The sequence below is a fragment of the Schistocerca piceifrons genome, chromosome 4, assembly GCF_021461385.2.
Source record: "Schistocerca piceifrons isolate TAMUIC-IGC-003096 chromosome 4, iqSchPice1.1, whole genome shotgun sequence".
In the NCBI taxonomy this organism is placed as follows: Eukaryota; Metazoa; Arthropoda; class Insecta; order Orthoptera; family Acrididae; genus Schistocerca; species Schistocerca piceifrons.
Window position 1 is genome coordinate 842,720,177 of NC_060141.1, and position 14,740 is coordinate 842,734,916.

The 14,740-nt window shown below is 40.3% G+C and overlaps 1 pseudogene; it reads left to right on the plus strand.

Moving 5' to 3' along the window:
- Positions 1-12,659, plus strand: part of LOC124796234 — a 48,839-nt pseudogene extending 36,180 nt beyond the window's left edge.
- Positions 12,660-14,740: the final 2,081 nt, after the last annotated feature.

Sequence of the window (14,740 nt, forward strand, 5' to 3'; positions counted from 1 at the left end):
GGGCACTTTTGTAAGTAATGATATAACATTTGAGCTAACTAAAAGATCTGAAAGTTCTAGTTTAAGCATCTTCAGGTATTCTATGAAATCCTCTGAATTCTAAATATGATGGTCATAGTCATCCACATGATAAATTTCAAAGCTGTCACGTGGAAATTGCCAGTTGCATCTTGCAGCAGTGATGGTGGAAATCACCACCACCTGAAGATCCCAAAACGTTGTGTCACTGAAATATTGAGGGAGGGACTTGCATAATGTTATCTGGTGGGGAACCCAAAGTGTTTTTGCAACAGATCTATCAGGCAAGCCTGAAAATTCACATATACTCCAAGCAGTAAGTACCTGTTGTAAAATGGTCACATTGGTGAGCTTGGCAATTAATTAACAGTTTATCAATAAATTTGTCTTCATTTTGCAAGAAATTGTGCTGTGTTCCACTACTCCCTCTTCAATAAAACTAATGTCAGTTTCTGCTCCACCTCTTCAGCCCAAGATCCTATATATACTCTTGAGCATTTGTGTAAGATACCTGTTTATTTATAAAAATAAAAGTAACTTCTATCATGACTTTCCCATTCTTGTCCAGTGGGTTTGTTATCCTGCTGTTGCCTACTGCAGACTACAAGATTACTGTTGAAGATTTCTGCAAAGTTTTTCTTCCTTTTTAGTGTACCAACATTTCACTGTGTGGTAATTGCCTGGTACTGTTTAACGGGTGTTTTAACTGTTGTTTCAGAGATGCAATACGAAGCAAATGCAGTGAGGATGACTTGCTTGCCATGATTGGAGCAGCAGTGAGAAGAAAGAAGAAACAACATGCAGGTAAGATACATTACAGCAAATGTAACTCTATAGATAGAAAGAAAATTTCTACTTAACAAGTCATAGCAAACATAAGAGCAAAATAGAACGAAAAACAACAGTGATAGAACCTGTGTTTTTGTGTAAAATTGGATTTAATTTTTTATTTAGTATTCAGTCTGATTAATGCCCATTGGTCAACAATACATTTCAGCCCTAGAATTTGGTTCTGCAAGGTCCACCAGATAACCATATATGGCTGTTGTAACTCCTTTATTGGACTTCAGAAGTTTTCCAGCAACAAATCTTTTTTTTTCTTTCTTTCCTTCTTTTTTTTTCTTTTTTTAAAAAAAGCTAAAATGCAGAAAACATCATAAAGGAAACACTCACAGAAAAGCATCAGTGTCCTTGAAACAATGGAAACTCCAGTAGGAATATCAACAATGTTGGAAAAGACTGATTAGTACTTACTGGTGAAGGCTGTGGCTGAAAGCTTTATGTAAGTGTCTTTTAATTCTGCCCATCTGCAGCCTAAGGTATCTTCTTTATGGTAAGTAACAGTCTGTCTTTTCCTTCATTATTCATTAGTGTTCTTTGTTTTTATTGCTGTTTAGCAAGCATCATGTGGTATATAAGGGATGCGAATAGCGTCAGATGTTGAATCATTACTCTAGAGGATATGAAGGTGCTGCATATTGGTGTGAGACAGCATTATCTGATGAGAGTTTGAAAGAAACCTCATTGTGGATGTCCATTTGGTCGCCTGGTTAAACCTTGCAACATCTGTATTTTTGGAGTATTTGGATCTGATAGTGGCCTGATGTTGGAAAGTAAGGGCATACTCATAATCAATGTTCCAGTTGACTACATCAGACCACTACAAGGGAGCATCACTGTGTAGTGTACTGAGTACATTGTAACCTGTTCACGTCTGTGACTGCCATCTGAGAACAAGTACAGTAAACTCTCGTGCAGCTACACTTTTGGCTAGCTAGATTGACACTTGACAAGTTTCAATTTGCATGCACCTGGAGCCAAGCATTTGCTGGTGTTTTTTGGCAATCTAGTGCTAATCAGTGCACTGGTGCGTGTCAAAAGTCCAAGTATCGTCAATTCGTGCGTGTGTTGGTTGAAGCTCTAGTGTGTTTCTTATTCGTATTGCATGGTTTCATGCCACTGCCATCTATTGGAACTCCTTGTAAGTACAGTACATACAGTATTGTTCTATGCAGCGCAACGTAGTCCTGTCGAAACTGACAACTAGAGTGCGCCGCCTAACACTTTCCACTTGTTGTCAGTACATCAAAGCTGGTGAGCCACCCACAAAAGTTGCTGCAGAGTAGGAGTACAATTACTGATCGGAAGACAAATCGATCAGGAATTGAAAAATTTTGTTCCATCCAAGCATTGGGCAGCGCAGTGAAATCTTGAAAAACAATGAGAAAAGGTGCACATCCTCAGTTAGAAGAGGCATTATTTTTGTGGCACGAATAAATAAGAGCCAAAGGTGTGTCAGTTTCAGGTCCTCTACTTTGTCAAAATGAGCTGATGAGCTGATTGAAGGAAAGAAGCAAGAATTCCTCGGAAGTAATGGCCGGCAGGATCGTTTCAAGAAGCGGCATGGCATTCATGAAATTGCCATCAGTGCCAAATCATTATCTGGGGATGAAGCTGCTACGCTGATTTTAAGAAGAAACTGCACACAATCATCGACAAAGGAGGTTATACTGGCAATCAACTTTACAAATGTGATGAAACTGCGTTGAATTACAAAATGCTGCCAACGAAAACCCTTGCCTCTAAAGAAGAAGAAATGGCTTCCGGATACAAAAAAATCAAAGAAAGATTTACTGTCCACGCTTGCAGTAATGCCACTGGCAATCATAAACTGTGTCTTACTTTAATTGGCAAATCCAAAACACCAAGAGCATTTAGACACCAACCAACCAGTTTGCCACTGAGGTACACGAATCAGTCTTAAGGCATGTATGAACAGTGCCATCTTCAGAGAGTGGTTCCAGGCAGAGTTTGTTCCACCTGTAGTAAATTACATGGAAGGAAATGGACTTCCTCGAAAAGCGCTACTTCTTGTGGACAATGCTCCTTATCACCCAGGTGATCTGCAAGATGGGGATATCAAAGTTGTATTTCTCCCACAAAATGTCACATCTCTATGTCAACCGATGGACCAAGGTATTCGTGAGGCGATGGAAAAACATTACAGACGCAAGATGCTAGGTGATTGATGCTGCAGATGATTTTGTGGAAGCTCTTAAAAAATCGATGTTTTAAGTGTCATTCATTGATTGCTGAAGCTTGGAGTCTAATTCCTCCACTTCCTCTTGTTAGGTCTTGGAAAAAACTCTTAGATCGTAAGGCAACCTAAGTGGTGGGAAGGAGGAGGCAACACCGAAACTCAAGCTGACATAATTTTGGTGAATTTACTGGAGAAGCTGGTTGTAAAGACACACACTTCGAAGACATTGAAGAGTGGATGGAAAATGGCATTTTTTCATGTGACTGAGGATGAAATCGTCCAAATTGTGACCGATCATAAAGTGTCAGAAGACTATGTTTCTGATGATGAATCAGAGAAAAATATTCCTCACATATTCTGTTACGAAGTGATCCAAACTGCCCTGGAGTACATCAGCCAACAGGAGGAGACGATTTATCCTGAAATAGTTTGATTTCAACGTTGGAGATGTATTGTTGCAGCAATAGTTTCTCAAGCAAAAAAACAAAAAAAAAGAAATTTGTGACTTCGTTACCAAAAAATAAACTCTAATGAAGCATCCTAGAACTTCTATGTCCATAACTTAAAAAGTTTTTTTTTTTTTTAATTTTCTTGAAAGTTCCTCTAGACAGACTTTTCGTTCCTTTGAGTAATCTCTAAATTTGTTTCATAATTTTGTTCAGTAGTTTATTTTTTATTCAAAAGAGTAGGTAATAAAATTAAAACTCCTGTTTTTTCCTGCTGCCAAATAAGGGAGATTTTTTCTGTAAGAATGCAAAATAAACGAGCTTTGTTATACAGCATTTAAAAACTTTGAGTTTTCAATCATAGTTTGGTGCCTTTTTAACATGTCAACACAATTTTTTCAGTAAAAAAGTGCAGGGTTATTTGCAACCATATCAGTAACGTTTTACATACCCTACGCACGTTTTACGATCGTATTTCGCAATATTGATGCAATTTGGAGTGTTCACATGTGAAAACAGGGGGACTTTGATTTATCTGAAATTTTCGTTATCGGAACCGGCCACCGTCCCGATCATTTCGGATAAACAGGAGTTCACTGTAATAGACTCCTTGCAACATGCTGTGTCATACAGCTAGGAGCAGCCAGACTGTGGAATTGCCGTCCTGCGCATAGGCTGCCATTAACACCCAAGCAAACGACTGCATGTGAAGTGGTGCCATGATCGAGAAGTACGGACTGCTAATGAATGGCGTCACATTATGTTCACTAATGAGTCCCAGTCCTGCACTGCTCCAAATGACTATTGTGGAGATGTTTGACAGTGACCCGGGGAGATGGGGAGAGGTACCATTCTTCCACATTGGGGGGGGGGGGGGGGGGGGGGGGGGTTCACAAAGCAGTCCCATGGTGTGGGGAGCCATTGGGTATGACTTCAGGTCATGGCTTGTAATGGCCGAGGGAACTCTGATGGTACAGCAGTGTGTAATAGTATTGTGGTGCTATTTTTCAACAGGCCAGTGCTTGTCCACATGTAGTATGTGTCTCTTTAAATTGCCTGCGTGATGTTGATATACTCCTGTGGCCAGCAAAATCCCCATATCTGTCCCCGATAGAACATTATGGGACCGACATGGACGTCAACTCCATCCCACTGCCTGTATCCATGATTGCAATGTCCAGTTACAACAGTTGTGGATCACCTTTCTCAGGAGGGTATGCAGCAGCTTTACGACATCCTCCCGCACTGTCCAGGTGAGACAGGGTGCATTGCTGTATTGATAAGTGGGCTCAAACTGATAAGTTCTGTATAAATTTGACTCTGTTTTGTTATCACTGAAATAACATCACATACGCTCTAAATTCGCTATGTTTCAATTTGTTTTCTCCCCACCTTCTGAGTGTCTCACTTTTTTTCAAGCAGTGTAATTTAAGACAGACATAAGAATATGAAAATGGGATGGCATATCACATTGCTATTCAACTATGCCCCTAAGAAAATTGTAAGATAATGGAGAAGAGCAGGTGCACTATTACACTGACTAGAACGTAAACTTAAAGATAGAATTATATTGTGTAACCTATACCGATGACATAATACTAATTGACAAAAACATCACTGATGTGCTAAAGCAATTTGAAATATTAAGGGAGCAAGCTAGGAAAATTGGACTACTAATTTCACCTGGAGAAAAAATTCTTGGATGATACCAAAATGGCACTGGGTGAACTTATATAGGCAACGACATAGTATTCGGTGTTAAAGAGTTTAAATAGTTAGGTGAAAAAGACCACTGAACATCATAATGAAAAGAAGGCCATAGAATCCAGACTTCAGAAAATACAAACTGTCTCTCAGTTAACTAAAAGTATTTTTCCTGGAACTCTAAAATCTAACATTGTACAACAGTGATCAAATTAGAATTTCTTTATGCATGAGAGAGACTCTTTGTCCAACACAAGACATGAAAACAGCAAGAATGTAAAATTGTAGTAAAAATCTTAGGTCCAAGAATAAAAGATGGAATACATCACACAGAATCCAGTGTGAAATCTCCAGGCAAATTCCTTAAAACTCTTGTTACAATGTATCTCCAAAGAATCCAACTTGTGGGACGTACAGAAAGAATGTATCCAAACTGGCAGCTCATTGGATTCCCACATACTTGAAAAATAAGATCCAACTGATGAAAACAAACAGGAAGAGACCTTAAGGAATTGGAATCACCACATTTACAGTATTCTGATGTAGTGATGAGTCACACAGAGTGCAGTTTCACAGTAGCTTGATCGATGCTTGTACTTGTGTATGTAGTATATGCAAGTGTGTACAGCGTCTCTTCTGGTGTACTCACGATATGCTAATTTAGTGGCCGAGCAGTAAACCGGATCCCTACTCGGTTCCAGTGTGCTGTGCTAATTATTCTTCTTCACTTGACATTTATGCTTGGAGCTGCAAGAGAGGCCATTTTCCAGATAGTGCCACAAAAACAACAAATTCTCAGATATCAGTTTAACTTACACTCCTCAACATCATAGACAACATTTCACATTAATATGTGGCAGAACACTAGATTAGTGTTAAAATTGCCAGAGTAAACATTGTTCTCCATGTGACAGATTGTCACCCGACGTCCAAAATCGATAAATTTTATATCTCTGCACAGAGAAGCAGCTGGTTGCTAATTGTCATCTGTGGTGCTAATCAATGGATCGAGCTCGTTGCTGGCACAGCGCCACCTCAGAGTAAGTGGCCCCTCATCCCAGCAGGTGGCGATGTTTTAACACCCGTATAGCTCCCCAGACTTACCGCGTCTGTGGATAACTCCGTCTCTGCACAGAACTTCACACATTTCCCACACAGTGGGCCCTTGTGTCTTTTACACACACTAAATCTTCAAACTTATTTCATTGGCTAAGCTAAATTTCGAGTGTGACATGCTATTTCGTAAAAAATAGCAAACGGTAGACATGGATGTTATTGTGACTCTTTCCTAAGGCAACATTTGTGTATTACACTTGTAGAAGTGCACTGCAACATAAAACAGTAGACCGTAAGTTCAAACAATGGAAACTCCAGGTTGGAATATCAGCAGTGTAGGAAAAGATAGAGTGCTAATTACCATAAAGATGGCACGTTAAAATGCAGACAGGCACAGTTAAGACACTTACACATAAGCTTTTGGCCACAACCTTCATCAGAAAAAGAAATAGAAATACACACCATTCATTCACACAAGCAAGCACACCTCACACACACATGACCGCCAACTCCGACAGCTCAGACCAGAATGCTAGTCTGTAAGTTCGCTACACAATAAAATAATTATTCTGAGCTACAAGAAAATTGGATTCAAAGAACTAAACTGCTTGAAGAGAAAAAGGGGAAGGTCCCTGAAGCAACATAGTTTCACGAGTGTGCATACCAGTGGTAAATTATGAGAGTCGCAACTCTCTGAAATGGATACAAAGGCCACCAGATTGCATTAGCTTTGTTTGTGTCTCGGATTGTTACCGTGAATGGTAGGAGCTATAAGAGATGTGAAGAGTGTAAGATGTTGAGTGATCCCTGTGAAGGGCACAGATGCCCTGTACTTCTGTGAGTCAGCATTATCAGCACGTAACAAAATTTGAAGGGGCCTAATTGTGTGTCTCCATTTGCCAGGCTGATTGAATTATACAATATTCAGATTTGTGAGACACTCAGATGTGATAGTGGCCCCATGTTGGACTGCTTGGGAACGTAAGGGCGGCGTGCTTGTCAGCAAGCTTCCGGTTGACCGTGTCTGACGAGCTCATGGGAGAATTGCTGTAATGTACGCCGAGCACATTGTAACCCTTTCACACCTGCACCTGTCATGTGATCAGCAGTGAGTCACATTCTGCAAGACCCACGATGACAGTTGTCAGTGAGTATGACAACGACATAGGGAGAGGGCGTGTGGGGCAGCATCGGATATGGCTTCAGGTCACTCTGACAGCACAGCAGTATGTCATGGACATCCTACATCCTCATTTGCTACCTCCATGTCCAACGGAGTTACAAGAGACAGAGCAGTGAAAACATATCTAGTTGTTGACTCACAAAACGGTTTTGAGGTGTGACGCATGTAGTCTTAAGTGAATCATTCATACAAAAAGAAAAGAAGAAGAAGCTAAAGTCAGAATGTGAAAAAATTGGAGAATGGAATAGATATTTGAAGACTTCACACTTGAAACTCCCAGTTTTCCTATTGTGAAAGTGCCTTTGTGACCATATGCATTTCACTGACGATAAACTTTTTTTCCCCCCCTGGGTCTTGGCTCCATATTTTTTCATCCATTTGAGTCAGAATACTTGCATAGTATTTGTGAGGTATTGTTTCAGTCTTGCAAGCTAATCTAAAATACAAATCCCTTTTGCATCCTAGAAAACAACGACCACTCTTTCTCTCCGATGAAGTCACCTTGGCTATTTTTGTGCAACTGCTGTTTCATTTCAGTCATCTCTCATCCACGGGAACAGATTGGTGCATAGAATCAGTTGTGTGTCAGATTGTCCCAAATTGTTTTTCACATTAGGTTGTAGTCAGGCTTCAACAGACATGCCACTCACTTTCTGGTACGGCCACAGCATCAACTGTTTTGCACATCTTTTTAATTACTGATCTTGCAATATCACACTGTGTTCTTTCTCAGCATTTTCATATTTGATTGTAATTCGAGGAAGTTGTTCATGAGTCATCTTACAGAGACATATGCCACATATGAATTCAGCCACCCATTCCTTAACTGTTGACTATGAAGGAACTCCCCCCATGAACCATGGACCTTACCGTTGGTGGGGAGGCTTGCGTGCCTCAGCGATACAGATGGCCGTACTGTAGGTGCAACCACAACAGAGGGGTATCTGTTGAGAGGCCAGACAAACATGTGGTTCCTGAAGAGGGGCAGCAGCCTTTTCAGTAGTTGCAGGGGCAACAGTCTGGATGATTGACTGATCTGGCCTTGTAACATTAACCAAAACGCCTTGCTGTGCTGGTACTGCGAACGGCTGAAAGCAAGGGGAAACTACAGCCATAATTTTTCCCGAGGACATGCAGCTCTATAACTTGACTAGAAGAAGAGATCGGTTGGTAGGACATGTTTTGAGGCATCAAGGGATCACAAATTTAGCATTGGAGGGCAGCGTGGAGGGTACAAATCGTAGAGGGAGACCAAGAGATGAATACACTAAGCAGATTCAGAAGGATGTAGGTTGCAGTAGGTACTGGGAGATGAAGAAGCTTGCACAGGATAGAGTAGCATGGAAAGCTGTATCAAACCTGTCTCAGGACTGAAGACCACAACAACAACAACATGAAGGAACTGACTCCTAATAAGTAAGATGATGCCTGTAGATAAGTACAACAAAACAGTAATCTCAAAAAAGGACAGGATAGACAGTACATTCTGTAGGACATATTAAAAATGATTGGTAAAAGAGACTTGGTGTATTAAATGCAGCTTTTGATTACATGATAATTGAATTGGATAGATAATCAATCTACTTGCTAAGTGGCGGCAGAACACACACATAAAAGAAGATTATAATTAAGCAAGTTTTCAGAGCCAGTAGCTCATTCTTCAGGCAGAAGGGTTGAAGTGGAAGGAAGAGGGGTGAAGGATAGGTCTAGGAAAAATGGTAGATTTTGAGAAAGTTACGTAGAACTGCAGATTAGGGGTGACTTTCCAGATGGGATGAGAAGGAAAGACTGATTCCACATCTACATACATACTCCACTAGCCACCATATGGTGCATGGCAGAAGGTACCCTGTCTCACTACAATAGTCTGAATAAAATTACTTGATAGTTGACATCAATCACTTGCTGCAACAATGTTGCCACATTGGCTGCCAGCTACCGTTTGGTTACAGGTGACAACAAACAAGCGGCTCACTTCACAAATTATGTTAAATGTTTAACACAGAGCAATTTTTCTAGTGGCTGGTGCAAGGTATGTCAGAAATGTTGGATATTCTGTCGACTATTGATTTAAAGTGACCAGTGACTGAACTGGAGAAGACGACCCGTTTTGTATCCCTGACTGTAAACTTGTGTCCTAACCCAGCCGAGAAAATTGTGGTCAACAGTCTGCAGCAGTACTAATATCATGATCGCTTTGTTTATGGCGATTAAAGCTAACCCTTAAGGGTAAACTCAAGACAACAAAAATTCAATTTCAGGGCTGAAAGCAAATTGAAATTTCTCCGTGTCATTTGTTACCTGTAACTTTCCTTACACTAGTTGCACATGCTGCCATGTTAGAAACCAGTGAACAGTCCGTGTGGGCACTTGGTCGTGGATTATAGATGACTGAGGCAGATTCCAAATGAAGAAATAATGACAGGAAGAAAAATAAGACCAAATAGAACAGTCAAAACAATGATGAAAAATGATGCAGCAAATTATTAAAAATAAAAAAAATATATATATTTAAAGCAATTAATTGAATGAAAATAATAATCACACTCTTTTGGTTAGATTTAGAAATAAAAATTTTGCTGCATTGATGAGGTTCAAACCTACGACATGCTACACATTAGATTAATCTGCCAACCATTGTGCTATGTCACAGCACTGCATGAAGTATTTATATATGTGAATGTAGTGACCCAGTTGCAACTATGAATTGCAACCTTAAAAATTTCAGTTTCACGCAGTGTAGTGAAAAGCTTATCTAATGTAAGATGATCTCTGTGAATATGATAACTATATGTATGATACTGAATTACACCTTGTGCTGAGTTATTCGGTAGTGTTTGGTTAGTGCTATGAATGAAATGTGTGTCTTTCATTAGCATTGTTAATGTGTGTTGTTTTTGGTGTAGTTATCGCGTGTCATGAAATACATAATAAAAGTGTCGAGCTCATAATTCGGGATACAAATACATCAAGAAAGAATGCTGAACCAGGAATTGGAAGTGACTGGCCAATTTTGGTGGAGTTTGGCAACAGCAGACAGTTCAAGTGTGACGCTGACTACTCTTATTGGCATTTGAAGTGCCAACTATCAAGTAATTTTAATTCGACTGTAGTCAGTTCCTTTCCCGTTCCATCTGCCAGTCGAGTGAGGAAAAAGTGAATGTCTATATGCCTCTCTATGAGTCCTAATTTGTCGTCTATTATCTTCGTGGTCCTTATGCATAATGTATGTTGGTGCAGGCAGAATTGTTCTGCAGTCAGCACAGTGTTCCTCAAAATCCCTCCAGGGATTCCCATTTGAGTTCCAGAAACATCTCCATAATACTTGTATGTTGTTGTTTCAACCTACTGTTAACAAATCTAGTATCCTGCCTCTGAATTACCTCAATGTCTGCTTTAATTCGACCCCTTGTGGATCCCAGACACTCAAACTGTACTCAAGAAGAGATCACACTAGCATCCTATATGTGATGTCCATCACAGCTGAGCCACACTGTAGTAAAATCCACCCAACAAACGAAAGATGATTATTCACCTTCTCTACCATGACCCTCACAAGTTTGTTCCATTTCATATCACATTGCAATGTTATGTCCAGATATTGAAACAATGTGACTTCTTCATTCATGACACTACTAATGCTGGATTCTGGCATTATGGATTTGTTTTTCCAACTCATCTGCAGTAACTTATATTTTTCTACATTTAGGGTTAGCTGTCATTTATCACACCAACTGGGAACTTTGTCCAAGTCATCTTTTATCCTCCTAAATCACTCAACGATGACACCTTCCATACACCACAACATCATCAGCAAACAACCTCAGATTACTGTCCACTTTGTCCATCAGATCAGTTATGCACATAGAAAATATGAGTAATAGCGCTCCTATCACGCATCCCTGGAACGATCCTAATGATACCCTAGTCACTGATGGACACTCACCGTCAGGATAATGTAGTGGGTTCTATTACTTCAGAAGTCTTTGAGCCACTCACATGTCTGGGAACCTATTCCATGTGCTTGTACCTTTCTTAAGAGTCTGCAGTGAGGCACTATGTCAAATGCTTCTCGGAAATCAAGAAATATGGAATCTGGGTTTGTGAATTTTGTGATGGCAAAGTTAGAGGAGCAATGCAATTGCGTTAAATTTTGCGTGAAACTCAAGAAAACCTTTACAGAGACACACCAAATGATGCAGGGAGCCTATAGTGATGAGTGCTTAAGCCATACTCGGTGTTACATATTATTCACACGTTTTTAAAATGGCTTTACAAAAGTAAAAAATGATCCTTGTTCAGGACGCTCTTAGATGTCCCCTGATGATGCTTGTGCCAGGAACGTAAACGAAATTGTGTGTGCCGGTCGAAGATTCACTGTCCGAGAGATTGTAGAAGAATGTAACATTTCAATTGGATCATGTTATGAAATGACACAGCATCTTGGAATGCATTGTGTTGCCGCCAAGTTCATTCCACGGCTCATGAGTTAAGACCAAAAAAACTTTTTGGATCTCACAAATGAGAATGAGATGTTCCTTGCGAGAATAGTATGACCCCTGCAGACTTGTTTTTATTTCCAAAGTTGAAAAGGATGAAGTTTCCAATGGTAGATGAGATAGAAGAAAATTCGCTGACGGCGCTTTATGCGACCCAGCAAGAGGTGTGTCAAGACTGCTCCTGGAAGTGGAAATGATATTGGGAGCAGTGTATCAATTGTGGAGGAGAGTATTTCGGAGACAATCCATAGTAACTAAAAGATAAGCATAGAAAATTTTGTGGACAAAGTTCTGGAATTTTTTGAACAGACGTCGTATGACAAAAGAGCATGCTGAGTTGCCCATGAGCGATGCTTTGTACTGATTTGTGGACATAAACTTATTGGTCTCTATGAAACTGATTAGATTCAAACCCAGAATATGTTAAAGAATTCTGCAGCAAACTGATGTTACAGGTATTGGTCTGTAATTTCGCAGGTCTGTTCTTTCGCCCTTCGTATATACAGGAGACGCCTCTGTATTTTTTCCCCAGTTGCTTAGGTCTTTCTGCTGGGTGAGAGATTCACAATAAATACAAGCTAAGTAAGGGTCCAGTGCCATATAGCACTCTTTGTAAAACCAAATTGAGATTCCATCTGCAACTGGCGACTTATTTGTTTTTAATTATTTCAGGTGTCAGGGATGCTTACGAGGGTGGTTTGAAAAGTTCTTGAAACAGAATAGAAAAAAAGTACTTAGTCACTGAAACTTTGTTGTTTTTCAATGTACCCTGCTTGTAGATTAATTCACTTGGTCCAACAGTGTTCCAATACCTTGATCCCACCTCGACAATGATTTTCCTCCAGGCCTGCAAAATAGTTGTCAACTCAGGCTATCAATTCTTCATTTAAGTGAATCTTCATCCACAAAGAAAAATTTTCAGTTTAGGGAAGAGGCACGTGTGGCAACAATTCATACCTTAGTTTGTGTAATTTTACCATGGCGATGGCACATGCGTGCGAGCGTGCATTGGCTTGATGCTAGATGACTTTCTTCCTTATTAAACCTGGCCTTTTTTGCATATCTTTTGTTGCAATTTGTCCAGAAGGTTAGCATAGTACTCTCCAGTAATTGTTTGCCCAGTGGGGAGATAATGTACAAACAGAATCCCCTACTCATCCCAGAACACTGATGCCATGATCTTCCCCGCTGAAGGAATTTGGTGGTGCATCCCAGAACACTGACGCCATGTCCTTCCCCGCTGAAGGAGTTTGGCGGAGGAGATTCAGCATGTTTCCACTGCTTTGATTGTTGTTTTGTCTCTGGGGTATAGTAGTAAACCAAAGTTTCCTCGTGGTCACAAACCAGCACAAAAGATCTTGTTTGTTTCTCCTAAAACAGGCCAAACATTGTTGTGATATGTCCATTCTTATGCGTTTTTGACCCAGCGTAAAGAGTCGCGGCACCCATCTTGTGAATACCTTTCAGATGACATCTGGCAAGCATGAGCAATTTAATGCACTCTAAATTGGTGATCCTTCTTGATCATTATGCGCCCTTTTGCAATGATTTCTAGAGTAGTGACACATCTTGGCTGACCTATTCATGGATGATCATCATCTAAGCTCTCCTGACCAAATTTAAATTCATTTATCCACTTGGCAACAGTTGAAGACAAAGGAGCAGAGTCCCCTGGTGTATTCTGGAAATCGGCATGAATGTCGTTCGCTTACATACCTTTCTTTATGAAGTACTTAATCACTGCTTGAATCTTGACCCCCCCCCCTCCCCCCCCCCCCCCCCCCCCCCCCTCCGTCTTTGCAGATCACTACACAGGAACAACAACAGAGCCGTGTCACTGCCACAGCTCTCTTCCAAGAGCACTGACATGGCACGTGTTTACAGGTAACAGTCCAACGAGTATCATGTGAACAACTTGTGCTAGCGCTGGCCTCTTGTGGTGATTGTTGTTAGGTGTCTTTGTGCTATTGTCAAATGACGGTATGTTTATATGATTCTCTTGCATGAATGATTTCTTAAATGCAAAATTTAAAACATTTATCTCCTACTGCCACACCAGACTGGTCAAGTGACTTGATGGAAACCTTTGACTCACTTAGTGATTTTACATAGGACAATAATTCCCCCTGCTTCTCAGCCAGATCTTTTGCTGAGGTATGACAGTGGTAGTAACCTTTCCTTGTTGCCATTTGGCATTCTCTTTTGAACCAAGAGTGCAGTAGCTTTTCCTTCCTCAGTATTTTCCGAATTTCATTGTTAAACCACAGTGGCTCTTTTGCATCCTTAATTCGTTTACTAGGTACAGACTTGTTGAGAGTGCAATTCACGATCTGTTTAAGCTTTGACCATAATCTCTCTACGTCCATCTTAATGGAAGTAAGTGATGTCAGTTCTGTCTAAGTGAGATGCTAACATCTGCTTATCTGCTCTTTCTGGCATGAACAGTTTCCTAGCCTTCTTGACTGATTTATTAATTTTTGTAACCTTAGTTGTTATGATGTTATCATGATTATTAATCCCCATCTCTATGCTGAAGTCATTGATGATATCTGGCCTGTTTGTAACTACAAGGTCTAAGATATTTCCATTGCATGTGGCGTGCCAAACTAGGTGCTCAAGACAATTTTCGAAAACCACATTCAAATGTGCTTCACAAGATTGACTGCACCCCCTGCAATGAAGCCATAGGCTACCATCTATACTCAGTAGGCTAAATTCACCTGCAACTAGTATTGCATGATCTAGGTATTTACGTGCTACTGTCTGTAGACTTTCTTTGAATGGCTCCAAAACT